Source organism: Rhipicephalus sanguineus, chromosome 1, assembly GCF_013339695.2.
Source record: "Rhipicephalus sanguineus isolate Rsan-2018 chromosome 1, BIME_Rsan_1.4, whole genome shotgun sequence".
Classification (NCBI taxonomy): Eukaryota; Metazoa; Arthropoda; class Arachnida; order Ixodida; family Ixodidae; genus Rhipicephalus; species Rhipicephalus sanguineus.
This window is the reverse complement of record NC_051176.1, coordinates 2,468,576-2,481,995: the sequence shown is the minus strand read 5'-3', so window position 1 is coordinate 2,481,995 and position 13,420 is coordinate 2,468,576. Positions and strand designations below refer to the sequence as shown.

Sequence of the window (13,420 nt, the reverse complement as noted above, 5' to 3'; positions counted from 1 at the left end):
GCAAGGGCGACGGAGGCTTCAACTCACAACAAACAACAATGTAGGGGACCAAAATGTAGGGGACCACATCCTCATCGTACAGGGAAGAAAGCACACAAGGCGAGTGCGAAGTAGCAACTGTCACAGCTCGAAACTTGCAGCGCGCTGCTCAAACACAAAGAAGGACACACGAAAAGAGCGCACAGGTAGAGACTGGACGAGCGCGCCTGTTCCAGTTACTTCAACTAGCCCCTACTTTGGCTCTTCTAGCTAGCAGCTCACTCCTTTCGCAAACGCGGCCACTTCGGCAAGCAAAGTGACCTTCGTGCAGTCTATAGCTTCAAAGCAAACTCTGTGGTGAAACCACGAGACTTACAAAACTTCCCCTCAAGAGATAATCGCGCGAGTACGGTCGACCACGCCCTGTATGTCAAAGTACGAGTCGGAGGCGCACATCCCAACTCCGGCGAAACGCTAGATAGTTTTAGAATTGGGGACCCAAGATAGTAGCAAGCCGCCAGGACCCATGCGCATAACGAAAGCCGCTCGCGGACTGTTGTGCTCGCGCTGTCCCAAGAACCTTGCAGTGCCTTCGTTTAGGCGGCGAAGAAAAAGAAGACGGCGCTTGGCAGTGGCACCGGAGGCCACGGCTCGCGATCCCTGCCAGCGTCGATTCTGTTCACTAAAATAAAACGAACTTCTTTGTCCTTCGTAATTCTTCTTTACTTCTTTGTCCCTGCGCCCATCTGAATATGTATTCATGTCTTCGCGTGTCTAATACATAGGGCTCCGCGTTTTCGGTTTTATCCGAAAAAATCCGATAAACATTCGCCGGTAAAATTTTTGACAATTCGGATTTATCCGATAAACTGGACCAACACCGACTCGCCCAACTTTTTCTTACAGGGGCGTAGCCAAGGGGGGGGGGTTGGGGGGGTTCAAACCCCCCCCGAAATTTTTAAATTTTGCTTGCGTATATATACACGCTCACATACAAACGCACGCACGAACATACATAAAGTATGGTTGAAGCCCCCCCGAAAAAAATTTCTGGCTACGCCGCTGTTTTCTTATACTGGTTCCGCTCTTTATCGAGAGGGCAAGAGGGCAAGTTCTAAGCGCTCATTGATACATCTTTTTGTTTGACCGATTTAAAGTTTACCGTGCGTATCTGTATTAGGCGACGTAGCTGTATTGTGCTCCGACTCAGCTTCCTACGTGCAGAAGTTTCACAAGGACTTGCAACTCTTCAACCCCGAATTCAAGGCGCTTCACTTCAAAGATCCGTGCCACCTACTCAAGAATGCTCTGGAGGATGGAATCAGGACGAGCTCGTTTAGCGTAGTTCACGATTTTGTTGTGCACTTTCCCGCCCTGTTGAAGTCGTCGCGGGAGCTGCGTCGAAAGTTTTGTCTTGTGTGCTTGGCCGTGGGAATGTCCTTGAAGTATATGAAAACCGTATGTCCGTCGAAGTGGTTCTCTCTTTATGAAGCTCTGGAAGATAATTTGGACTACTGGCGCGCCATTTTGTCTTTCTTGGGAAGCGACAGAACCAAGGGAACGAAGTTTAAGAAGCTGAAGAGTCTTATTTCGTCGCCTGAAGCTTGCTCGTGAAGATGACGTTTCAGAAGACCAATTCGTGTGCCATGTTCTCAATCATTAAGGAACTTGAGGCCGAGAGTACCCTGGCACACCAAGTTTATCCCGTACTGGAGGTTCGTTTGCACGCACTCATGAGTCAATGGCGTGATCCAACCGAGGTGTTCACATGAGATGTCACAAGTCTGTTCGAACTCCTTGAAGAGAATGACCGCTTAACGACTGTCGCAGGCATTCACGATACTACGCTGCTGTCGCCGAAAAGTGGACAGAGACATCTGAGAAGGACCTGTGCGATGAACTCTAGTGCAGCAAAGAATCGTTTTGGTATACGGTGTTTAAATTGTGAATCCAAATGTGAAGCATGAGCTGCCCTGCGCGTTCCAAACCTATGCGCCTATTTTTCGGTCAGTGCTTCTTGAAACCGACGACATGAGCCAGCTCCTGATTGCTTTTGCGAACTATCAGTGCTATGATATATGTAACGTTGTTGAACCCCTGTCATTTTGGAGACTTCACAATGTGCAGTGAGCAGTGCTTTCTCGCTGCATGTTGCGTCTTCTGGCGCTTCCGGTTTCTAGCGCTAACGTTCAAAGGGCATTTTCAAAGCTGAGAGTCGTCAATTGAAAGGAATGCGCATCGATCACTGGCAGCAGCCTCGCAAAGTATGCTTGCGTGTTTTACAATAAGTTTTAAGCTAAGGATGTTATACGCACAAATACAGGGCTTTTGTATTGAAGTATCTTGCTTGTGCATATAAGTTTTTGTGCATTCAAACCTTCTAGAAAAAACACGGTTGATCCCTCCGTCATAGGAATCGGAATAACACGAAAGTAAAGCGTGCCCTTACAGAAGTAACTGAATGCTTACTGTACATTGATATAAGAGAGTTTGCACAATGTATATTGATGTATGGCAGCTAATGGCGCCGTTTAAAGTGTATGCACCCACTTTGATGATTGGTGGTACATCTCCATCCCGACGACTAACGTCCATGTTAAATGATTAAACAAACCCTTGTGGTAGCTGTAGTAGTCAACGGCGAAAGCGTAATCAGAGAACGAGGTGTGATAGCCAGAAGAGCGTCGCATATTCGACGTAGAACTTGGTCGCCATCCCGCGGCATGTTAAAATGTGATTGAACACCACCGCCGGACTAGAGGGAAACGCAAAGCGCGTCGTGCCGCCCCAGTAGCCCGGCTGCGATTTTTCCCGGGGCGAGCGCGTGAGCATGGAACGCGGCGTTACAGCCAGGTGAGGCAGGCGCGCGTCGTAGAGCTATTTTTGGTTTGTATTAGCGTGATGCTGAGCGAGGCTGACGCTTTTACGACGCTTGGGCAAAGGTCGCCACCTCGCGGTGTGTTAAGGCATTTTCAAAATTGAACTTCTATTGAAAACGCGCCGAATGGGACGGACGCGTAACGCGTTGCAGGTGCTAGTCGAGGAGGCCACAGCAATGGCGAATTACTTTACCTTACCACTCCCAGAGGTCAACACCCCCCAGCCGGCCGGGAGAGTGGTAGATATAAAAGGCGCGTTCGTAAAGCCTCCAGAGTCTGTAAGAAAAAAAAAAGGCCGTGGCGCAGTGGATAGCGTGCCCGGCATCTGTCGTTACGGACCGAGCGGTCGTGGCTTCGATGCCCGTTGACGGTACCTTTTTTTTATTTGCCATCTGGTTCTGTATATGTTTTCGACGTCATTTCTGTGACGGAAATACGTCACTGAAGTCTTGGTGGACTCCGGGATAAAACACTTTCGTGTTAAAAAGAAAATGCTTCGTGTGTTTTGATGTTTTAGTATTCAGATATGAATTCATCTAAAATTTTGGGGTTTTGACAATAATGCAAAACTCCGAATTTCGGAGAATTTGGGATTTACGAGAAATAAACTTCAATAAACGCCGAATTCCCGCCAGAACTATAAACTACGATAAACACCCGCCGATTTTCAAGAAATATAAACACTGAAAACACGGAGCCCTATTAATGCACTATCATCCTTGTCATACGTTTTGGTTTAGAGCTATTGTGTGTGCATTTGCTGTAAGGTTGCCTTGGGCCACGGTGTAAAATATATGCTGTTTAGGTGGGGACACTTCTTGGCTTTAATGCAGAGCGCGTTCGACCAGATAAAGTAACAACGGCGCGCGTCTGCTGGTCCGGTGACCGCAGCGGGTATTTAACGGCGGGAAGACGCAACTAAAGGAGAGGAAATGCTTTCTGTACAACGCCGGCATCCGCCGCATGTCTCGTTTTTCACTCGTGAAAAACGCGGCATGCGTTTCGAACATGAGTTGCTGGCATGCCGCGTTTGCTGTCTAGGAAATTCAGATTTCTCGCGAAGCGCCAGTTGCTAGAGGAACGCGTTTTTATGTTGCATCATCCCGCCGATAGGTATCCGCTGCCGTCAGCGGTCTGACGGGCTCTTGATGTTGTTACTTTATCTGGTCGATCGCGTCTCGCGAGGGTCCTCACCTAAAGAGTATATATCTTACGCCGTGCTTTGGGCTTATCTATGCATTGGCCTATGAAAGAATCAAGCACTTGCTAGTCAACGCTTGTGTCATACGATTCTTTTCTTTGCGGGTGTCTTGTACGTTTGCGCTGTAATTTTAACCTCAGGATTCTGGTCACGCTGTAAGATATACACTGTGATTCTGTTCAGCCGTCTCGTTTCTTCCCTCCTGTAGCCTACAAGAGCCAAAGCGTTGCCACTAACTCGCACCATCACGAGCCGCAGGACGCTCTTCTTTTTCTTTGGCCTACTGGCCGCGAGTGGCGCGGCTCTGCAACCCCAAAATCGAAAAATAGCGTGGGTCGCCAGCTATACGACGCAAAGGGAGCGAGGGCAACGGTGCAGCATTGCCCGGGTCTCGCATAATTTTAATTTCGGCGCCGTCCCATGCGTTTCACCCAACGCCACGTGCGTTTGTATTCTGCAGTTATTATCCTGGAGAACGAATGATTCAGTTCACAATAAATACAGGTAACCTTTCTACGCATTAAAGAAAAAAAAAATTAACGCATGGCATAAAAAATGACGCATGGCAGCGCGCTACGGAGGAGAGATTGCAAGTTCGAATCCCCGGTCGCGCTTCGAATTTTTTTCTTTTGAATTATCTTTATTTGTGGTTTTTATTTATATATACATACATATACATATATGGGACATGACGGCGATGGCGAAAATTGCCGAGAGTGTCTATATAATTGCTATCGCAACAAAAATAACAGATAGAAAGCGAGAGAAGGAAATACAGAGACAGAAGGATAGAGATAAAGAAAAAGAGAGAAAGAACGCATAGCAAAGCGATCTATACTACAGTATAGCAAGGGGTGGGAAGAGGAAGTGAGGGCAGCTTCGCTGTTTCCACAGTGTTCGCAGTAGTGCGTAGCTGCACCAATTTTTTTGCTCTCTTTTTTTGCCGCTGCTGATGCGACGCACTTTTCAAGGGCGGTCTTGCGAGTTGAGCAGTGTAGCACTTCGGAAACCGTGCCTCATAATCATCTACATGGCAAAGGGCGCGTCTCACTTACATGGTTTCCACTTTTCCTAGCGACTATCGAATGACCTCAGTATCGTAGTTTAGTGCCTCGCGAATGGAACGCCGCAAGGATGTTTACAATTTGTCAAGAAATAGCGGAGTTCCAGAAATTTGTGGCGAGCACTTTTCTCTTCTCTCGTCTCAACGAGCGCGCTGGGAGCTACACAGGGAGGGGCGGCAAGGAGGAAACAAGTCAGCGCGTCGCGACACCCGATCGCTCTCTCCTCGTGCGAATCCAGTGCGTGGTAGTGTTGTTACTGTTTAACTTTGGCACACTGTAGAGCGCGGCGCTGGTGCGCGGCGGAACCCCGCGACCCAAGCCCATATGATTCAAACGCTGCTCTTGATGTCTGCTATTGGTCAATAGCAGCAGCTTGGTGTGTGATTGCATACAGCAGCCGTCGGAAGCTCCGCAGAGAGTGAGGACCGGCCTCTGTATGAAGAGAGGGCGCTTGAGAAAGTGGTCACTGGGTGCTCGGTTTGTAGACTCTCCTTGCCACACACGACCTTAAGATCTGGCTGAGCTGTTCACAGTATACTCTGCTTTCCGCTGTATGTGTTTTTATTAACAGTAAAGTTGTTATAAGTCGACTCTTCGCCGTCCGTTGGCGTAACGCGGGCCTGTCTTGGTCGCCAACGACGCAATTGTGGATGGCGACCACGCCTTTCTGAAGGCCTGCGGCCGTTTCGGTTGTACTCGAACGCCATTTTTGCTCCTTTGAGTCGCACATTGGAGGCGCTTCGCTCTCGGCGCGTCTCGATGATCATCCGAAATAACGAGACTTTGATCTTAACACAGCGCACACACACGAACATTGTTTGATGCTATCAAACAATGTATATGCTTGCTGGGACGAGAGAACAGATCCGAATTATCAGACTTTCCGAAATAAAGGGGTCAAATTAGCAAGCTTTTACTTTAGTGCCCGTTTTGGGCGAGTGGAATGGGCCACGACCACCCTAGAACGCTATCTTAGTGTTCCAGCGCGGTCGTGAATGAGCATATTGCCACGGTCGTTCATTGGCTTATTTTTATGTTTCATCCACAAAAACCTTCAGCAACGTTCGGCGCAGACAGCGCCGCAATGTTTTAGGGGTGAATCAGCTTAGGGTCGAGGCATGTCCGGTGTCCGGCAAGAGCGGCGTGTCTCAGCGCTGCGGTGCACAAGGGCGTATCATAACTGTGACAAAACAATATGAAACACCTAGAAGCACAAACCCTTTATACTAGTCGGTGATTTAAATGTAGAAATTATAGACCTTAGGACCTAGCTGTGTCGTCGACGATCACTGTCCGTTGTCATGGTGGTTAGAAAACCTTTGCTGTAGTCTAAACATATGTATGTGAATAAAAAAAGGCTTACAATAGTTGTTAGTCTGCGCTGGTCCCGTCCACTTCTTTCTTCTTGTGTCCTGTATGTAGGCGCAGTTTTATGTTTTCCAGACCTACAGCAATCGTAATTTTGACGAAACAATATAAATCACCTACAAGCACAAACCCTTTATACTAGTCGGCGACTTCAACGTACACAATATGGACCTTAGGACCGAGCTTTGTCATCGGCTCTTTGTCACTTTGAATACACGAGGGGACGCGGCGGTGAAAATGCGTATGTAAGCGCGTTCCAGACCACACATTCTCTTTCTGCCATGGATGAAAACGAACAAAAGGCGCGGCATGCGCCGGCTAAACGGGAACGCCGACGACAAGCTACTACTCCGGAGGCGATGGCGCGGGAAGCGGCGGCAAAACGGCAAAAACGACAAACGGGAGATGCACGGTGACCGAACGATCCCCAGAGCTTCGCCCACACGTCATAATGTTACAAGAAAACGTATAGTTACAGATATATACAAGCAGAAATAGTGGCTGAGACAATGGCGGACCGGAGCCTGTTTGTTTGTTTGTTTGTTTGTAGCCTGCTAATTCTGGCACATACCCACTCTGGGGGATTGGCCAAGAAAAATTATTGTAGCAACGGATGATAATTACGGTCATTTTTTTTACCTCCCTATTACTAAAGTAGATGTCCCTTCAGCACTTCGTCGTTGTCCCTCTTCCAGAGTGGGTCCCACTACTACCTTGTGCCACTGACCCACTGCTACCTTGTGACACTACCCCGCGGCGTAAAAGCGCCGACCCGGCGCTGGTCACGGAAGTAGTGAAGTGGACGGCACATACGGTTTCAGTCTTACGACGTGCACAACAGTGGATGGCGGTGGCATTGACTGCACTGAATCGGCGACTCGCTGTATTTCATATGTGAGGTCAGTGACCTTCCGCACGACTTTATATCGTCCGTTATAGCGAAATAACAACTTTTCGGAGAGACCGGTGCGACGACATGGGGTCCACAATAGGACAAGTGAACCGGGTTCATAAGAGACATCTCGGTGTCGGCGATCATACAGGTTTTTTGAGAGGCCTGAGATGCTGTGAGGCGCTCTCGGGCAATCTGTCGTGCTGTGTCGGCTCGTGCAATGGCATCGAGAACGTATGTCACAGGCGAGTTTGAACCAGTGGGAAGCAGTGTGTCAAGAGGGAGGGATGGCTCACGTCCATACAGAAGATAAAATGGGGAATAACCTGTGGTGTCATGCCTGGAGGAGTTGTAAGCGAATGTGACGTAGGGTAACGTTGCGTCCCAGTCGCGGTGGTCGACAGAAGCATACATCGACAACATGTCGGTGAGAGTGCGGTTCAGGCGCTCTGTAAGCCCATTAGTTTGCGGGTGGTATGCCGTTGTGAACTTGTGGTTCGTAGAACAGGAACGAACAATGTCCTGGATGACCCGGGACAAGGAGTCTTGGTCGGTGAGAAGCTGTCGAGGAGCACCGTGATGCAAGATGATGTCATGCAGTAGAAAGTCGGCGACATCAGTAGCGCAGCTGGTGGGAAGAGCGCGGGTAATGGCGTAACGTGTGGCGTAGTCAGTCGCTACGGCGACCAACTTGTTCCCGGATGCAGAAGTGGGGAATGGTCCGAGGAGGTCGAGCCCGACGCGGTAGAATGGTTTGGCGGGGATGTCAGTAGGCTGAAGGTGGCCGGCTGGAAGCATTGTTGGTCGTTTTCGACGTTGACAGAGGTCGCAGCTGCTGACGTACTTTTTCACGGAGCGATAGAGGCCTGGCCAGAACAAGCGGCGCTGGACGCGATCGTAAGTGCGTGTGACTGCAAGGTGACCGGCGGTAGGTTCATCGTGGAGCTGGCGGAGAACATCTGCCCGCAAGTGGAAAGGCACGACGAGAAGGCGTTCAGGGCCGTGGGGACGCATATTGTGGCGGTATAGCACACCGTCTTGAAGGCAGTACAAGTTCAGAGAAGTGCTTGGCGACGTCATCTCGTGATAATTTTTTTTAACCTTCGCGATTCTTTGAGATCATTCTGTTATGGCTCGTTCACACTGAGCATTCCGGCGACCGGAGAGCTGCAGAATCCGGTTCGGCGGCGGCGATATTCGTCGAATCGGCCCTCTCCGCGCCGATTGCTCCCGGACCGATTTTTGCGGCAACCGCCGCCGGATCCGCTCGCCGCGGAACTTGACAAAATGGCGGCCAAGTCCGACAAGCTCGTCACGTAGCAGTTGAAAAACATCCACATAGCGGAATTGCTAATCGAAATGGTGAAGAACTGCCTCGTCCTTTACGACAAACGCCACCCGAGGCACAAGGACAGTTTACTGAAGGACGATTTGTGGAATAAAATTGGCAACGAGCTTGGATTGACTGATATGTACGAGTACTGCTGTCTATGCTGCTTTGTTTGAGCATTGCGATGTATCTGCCTTGCACGCCTTAGTCGCAAAGAGCGTTGGAACGAGCACGACCGTTTATAGGCGATGCGCAAAGCGCCGACGACGCCATCTGCCGCCACGGCTCGGCAGCGCTGACGGGTCCCGGCGAGCAGTGTTCCCGCGAGCGTCTACGCGAGTGCACGGATGGACGTGTTTTCGTCGTGATTTAACGACTCTGTCGGGCCTCAGCAATGTCGAAAAATAACTGCTGCGTTGTCGGCTGCTCAAACACACACAAAAAAATCGCAGGAACGCACTTCTACAGGTTTCCGGAGCGAGAGCGACGGCGGCGGTGGATTGCGGCTGTACGACGTGAAAGTAAGCAATCGCGCTTTGTTTACGGCAGTGTTAGAACGATTACCGTGTTTTTATTTCTCCATTTATGTCGCTACGTATTCAGCGAACGCTACTACGTTTACACTTGGTCACCTCGCCTGCATTGTAGACGCTACAATGCACATGAAGTTATTAGTGATAAGACGCGATGCCTAGGCACTCTTGAAAAACGAATGGCGCGAAGTGCAACGCCAGAGAATGTGGGGAAGGTCACGGCTCCTTTACAAAAGCGCCGTGGAATCACACGTGTGCTGGACAAAATCGGCTGCATTCTACCTATTGATGGCACTGGAATGCGATCATCGGTGCATAATGTTCGCTGTGCGCTTCTGCAGCGATGATGACAAGTGTATCGTTTATTTTTTCACAAGTTTATCGTGCTGGTTTCAAAGTTTTACCAACGCTGACCCTTCGCGTGGCCGCACCTCTGAAATCTATACGCCGGTGCGATAGCGCTCCCTCAAAAGCTACTATGTAAACACGTGGCACGTAGACGAAGCTACTGTGTCGAGAAAAACGTTGGTTCACGCGTCAACGCATGCAGGCATTATTGATCGCGACGTTATAACGAAGGCGGTGTACTTACGATGAGCTCCACTTCGTAGGGAAGCTTGTTGACGCTTGTCTGTGGCAAACACTTGGCGCGTATGGTGACATTTGTAGTGTGCACGTACCTCACAGGAGTACGGCCACTGGCATGGGTTCGGACTTAGCAAGCCACAGGGCCGCGTTTGCCGTCGCCTCGCGTGAACTAGCGCGCCGTTGCACACGTATGTTCGACCGCAACGCGGCAAGTACGCAGTACTGCTCTCGAGATCCGCAACACTTTATTGCCTGCGGCAACACCACAAACGCCGTACAACGCCCTCTCCCAAAGGCGGCGTGAGAAGCAAAACAGGCTTCACCACGCCACGGGCGAAAATACAACACAAAGGGTGCCGCTAGCACGTCTCCGCGGGCAAAGGGCTCACGGCGACACGCCGCTGAGGGAAAACGGGTCCCTCGCGACTATGCTGCGTACTCTTACGATCCGCGACCACAGAGCCCGATCGCTCGAGTGAGGGCAAACTCCGTTCGCGTTGGCTTCGATAGGTACGGCTTCTGCGTAGTAAGACCACGCGCGAATGCACCGCACCGCTCTTCGGCCTAGCGTTCGGAAAAGGACAACGTAAGGTAAGCGCTCGCCGCTGGCGCAAGGCACCGTTAGCGAGCTCCGTCCGAGCGAGCCCAAAAAGAGGAGCCGACGGACGGGAGAGAAAATACGTGCTTACCCTACGAGGTCCAGAGAGAGTCTCATCCCCCCGCTGCGCGAAACGTCTCGCGAGACGCGAAACTCGAGCGCTGCGCCCCCGTCGACGTCCGACGCCGGGAGTGGGAGGTTAACGCCACTCCCCCGCTCGCCCAGCGTCATATGATCGGACGTGGGGATGGCAGACATAGGCGAAAACCCGCGCAATGGCGACGGGCAAGCCTCGATCCCCACACATTGTCGTCCCACACAGCTGTGACATCGGGCACATGTCCACTATTATAAAGTGCGGCTCCTTTGCGCACACTATCGCCGCAAAAGTAATTATCTGGGGCGCGCACAAGCGGCAAATCGCACGCGCGCAAGTGAAGCGTCTGCTACGCGACCCACCAGCGGTTCCAACGGCCGCCGCTACGCGGCTTTCATTGGCGCCCCTATATGCGCTGTGCATCGCGGATAGAAGCGCTGAACACCCGCAAAATTGCATGGCGTAGTTGCGAGCCGCGACAACATCCGGGCAACTGCGAATCCATCCAGCGCTACCCATGGTTGATGGTTTACTCGACAGATGGCGCAATATGGCTATCCATTCACATCCACAGCGTCGTTCGCACTGCGCGTGCAGTGCGAACGACGCTGTGTTTCGGCGACAGGGGCATTCCGGTCGCTGTGTACAGTTACGTGCACGATGCGAATAGTCAAGTTTATTCGAGAGCTTACGTGAGCACCAAGCGATAACGCTGGAAGGTTCGATTTATAAAAGACGACGCGTTCCGCCGATGATCAGTTTACTCGACGGCCGACGCTGTTCTCGTCGCTATCAGTGTACAGCTTGAATTCCTTGTACACAGCCGTCCACAGTTAAAGCGAACATCGGAGCGTGTGGCGCTACCGCGGGCCGGGGGCTGCAACGAGTTTTGCGCAGGCGCAGTGAGTACCGTGCCCGGTGCTCTTTCATCGCGCAAATGGTTCGGTTCGCGACGATTCCAAGCGTGGAAACAGACGGCAGCAGGCGACGGAAGAGCACGGCTCACAGCGCAAGCTGCACCTGCGCAAAACTCGTTGCAGCCTCTGGCCGGCGTTGGTGCCGCGCTGCCGCAACACGCTCCGATTTTCCCTTTAACTCTGGACCGCTGTGTACTTTCGCCTTCTCATTTCCCGGGCACAGGTTCACCCAAATAAAAAAATTACACCATGTCCCGCTAAAGGAGACCATGAGGTGATGCGAAGCCGGAGCACTGGCACGATCGCGTTCCGTTGGCGTTCGCTGGGCATGCTACCGACCTCGCGTCGTGGAACGCGAAGAGGAACACTACGCGCTTCGTGTCTTCCTTCTATTCTGGCCCTTAATTCTCACAGGGCGTGCGGGGAACGCGGTCGACAGGCGCGCGAGAGAGAGACAGCGTAGGAGAGGAGAGAGAGCGGGAGGGGACGCGCATGCGCTGGCCCTCATCGCCGCGCTGCGCAAGAGAGAATTTCGGCATGTCGAGCCCGCATATCAGAGGAGTCAACCGAAGCAAGCGCAGGACTGAACGCGCGCAGCGCTCTACCACTTGAAGGAGAGGAGACTAGAGGAGGACAGTAGCGTATGCGCCGTGAGAGCAGAAGCGAGAACGCAGGAGAAGCGCAAGCAGGTGCTGGTAGAGAAGTGAAGAGAGTAACGCGCGGCTGTTGGAGAGAGGGAAGGAGGAGAGTCGCGCATGCGTAGTGTGAGTGCGGACTACTACGCCGCGTGCAGATTACCACGCCGCGTTACATACCCCCGAGCAAGAGATACTTCGCATCTAAAGAGTTTCGTCACGCCGACTACTGCCTTCGTCAATGGCACTGCCACGTGACAATGTCGTCCTCCCGTAGCTCAACATAGTGCCAAATAAAGAGGAATGATACAACACAGAAATACTCGCAACCACTTGAGAAGAAAAAAAAAACATAGAAAGGCCTGACGAAAAAGGGCACCAGCTTACGCGGTTTGGACGGCTTATACAGAGTGGATTTGGCTTGCATTCTTTTTCCCCAAGCAGGCGGGACGAAAGCAAAAGTAGTACACACCACGCTTCCCTTTTCCCCTTTTTCTTGGTAGGGCAATTGCAAAAGCTCTATGCTTGGAACAAATTACAATCTTCGAAGCAGCTGATTCGCAAGACCACGTGACGACTCGGTTGCATGACATATTGCGCCACGAATAATTCCGGAGAGAACGTTAAACTCCTTCGGTACAACACGAATATCATTATAACTGTACAGCCATTGCGTCCATTGGTAACCGATCTCACGAGGTCAATGAAACAAGGGGAAAGTTTACACAGACAAGAAAAAAAGGAGCCCTGCCCCTATCGGGGTGCAAGTGAAGCTTGTCGTGTGCGTGCATGAGCTGCTATATTTCTTTCGTCAATTCATTCCCATTGCGCAGTGCCCCCTCTTTTTTCTTCATCCGTGCTGGGAATTAGACGGGATTCACCCACATCAGCTGGTAATTTGAGTTCGTCTTCTTCCAGCGCCCAGCCATCGCCGATCCTGGTAAGAATGGATGAGTAGGATTAGCACTGGCATTTGTGGCTACTGCATTCGTTTCGCCTGCATTCGAGCCTCTATAGGCTGGTATCCTGGACTCGCCACTCAGGATTGTCTTCTCATAGCATGCGTTTAGAGTTCATGTCCCGGCTACGCACTTCAGGGTTAGCTGCTCGGTGCTGGGCTTTTGCTTGTGCTTCTGCTGCCCGAACCTGAGGATCGGCCCACCATCGCCTTTTCGCTTCGACGCCCACGTGTCAAAATTATGGAGCAGCCTCAGGTTGTGTTTGCGCTTCTGCGCTGGCATCCCTCAACTGCGGATCGGCTTACTTTTTTCCCTCCTCCGAGGTCAAAGTGAGTGATCTCCCTCCTCCTTTGCCTCCTTTTGCGCTCCAGCTCCGAGTG

The 13,420-nt window shown here is 51.3% G+C and overlaps 1 protein-coding gene across 2 annotated transcripts in view; it reads left to right on the top strand.

The window, feature by feature from the left end:
• The window catches only part of LOC119389244 (cytochrome P450 3A7), a 366,480-nt gene that overhangs the window by 244,079 nt on the left and 108,981 nt on the right, over positions 1–13,420 (top strand). The gene's annotated exons all lie outside the window — the stretch shown is intronic.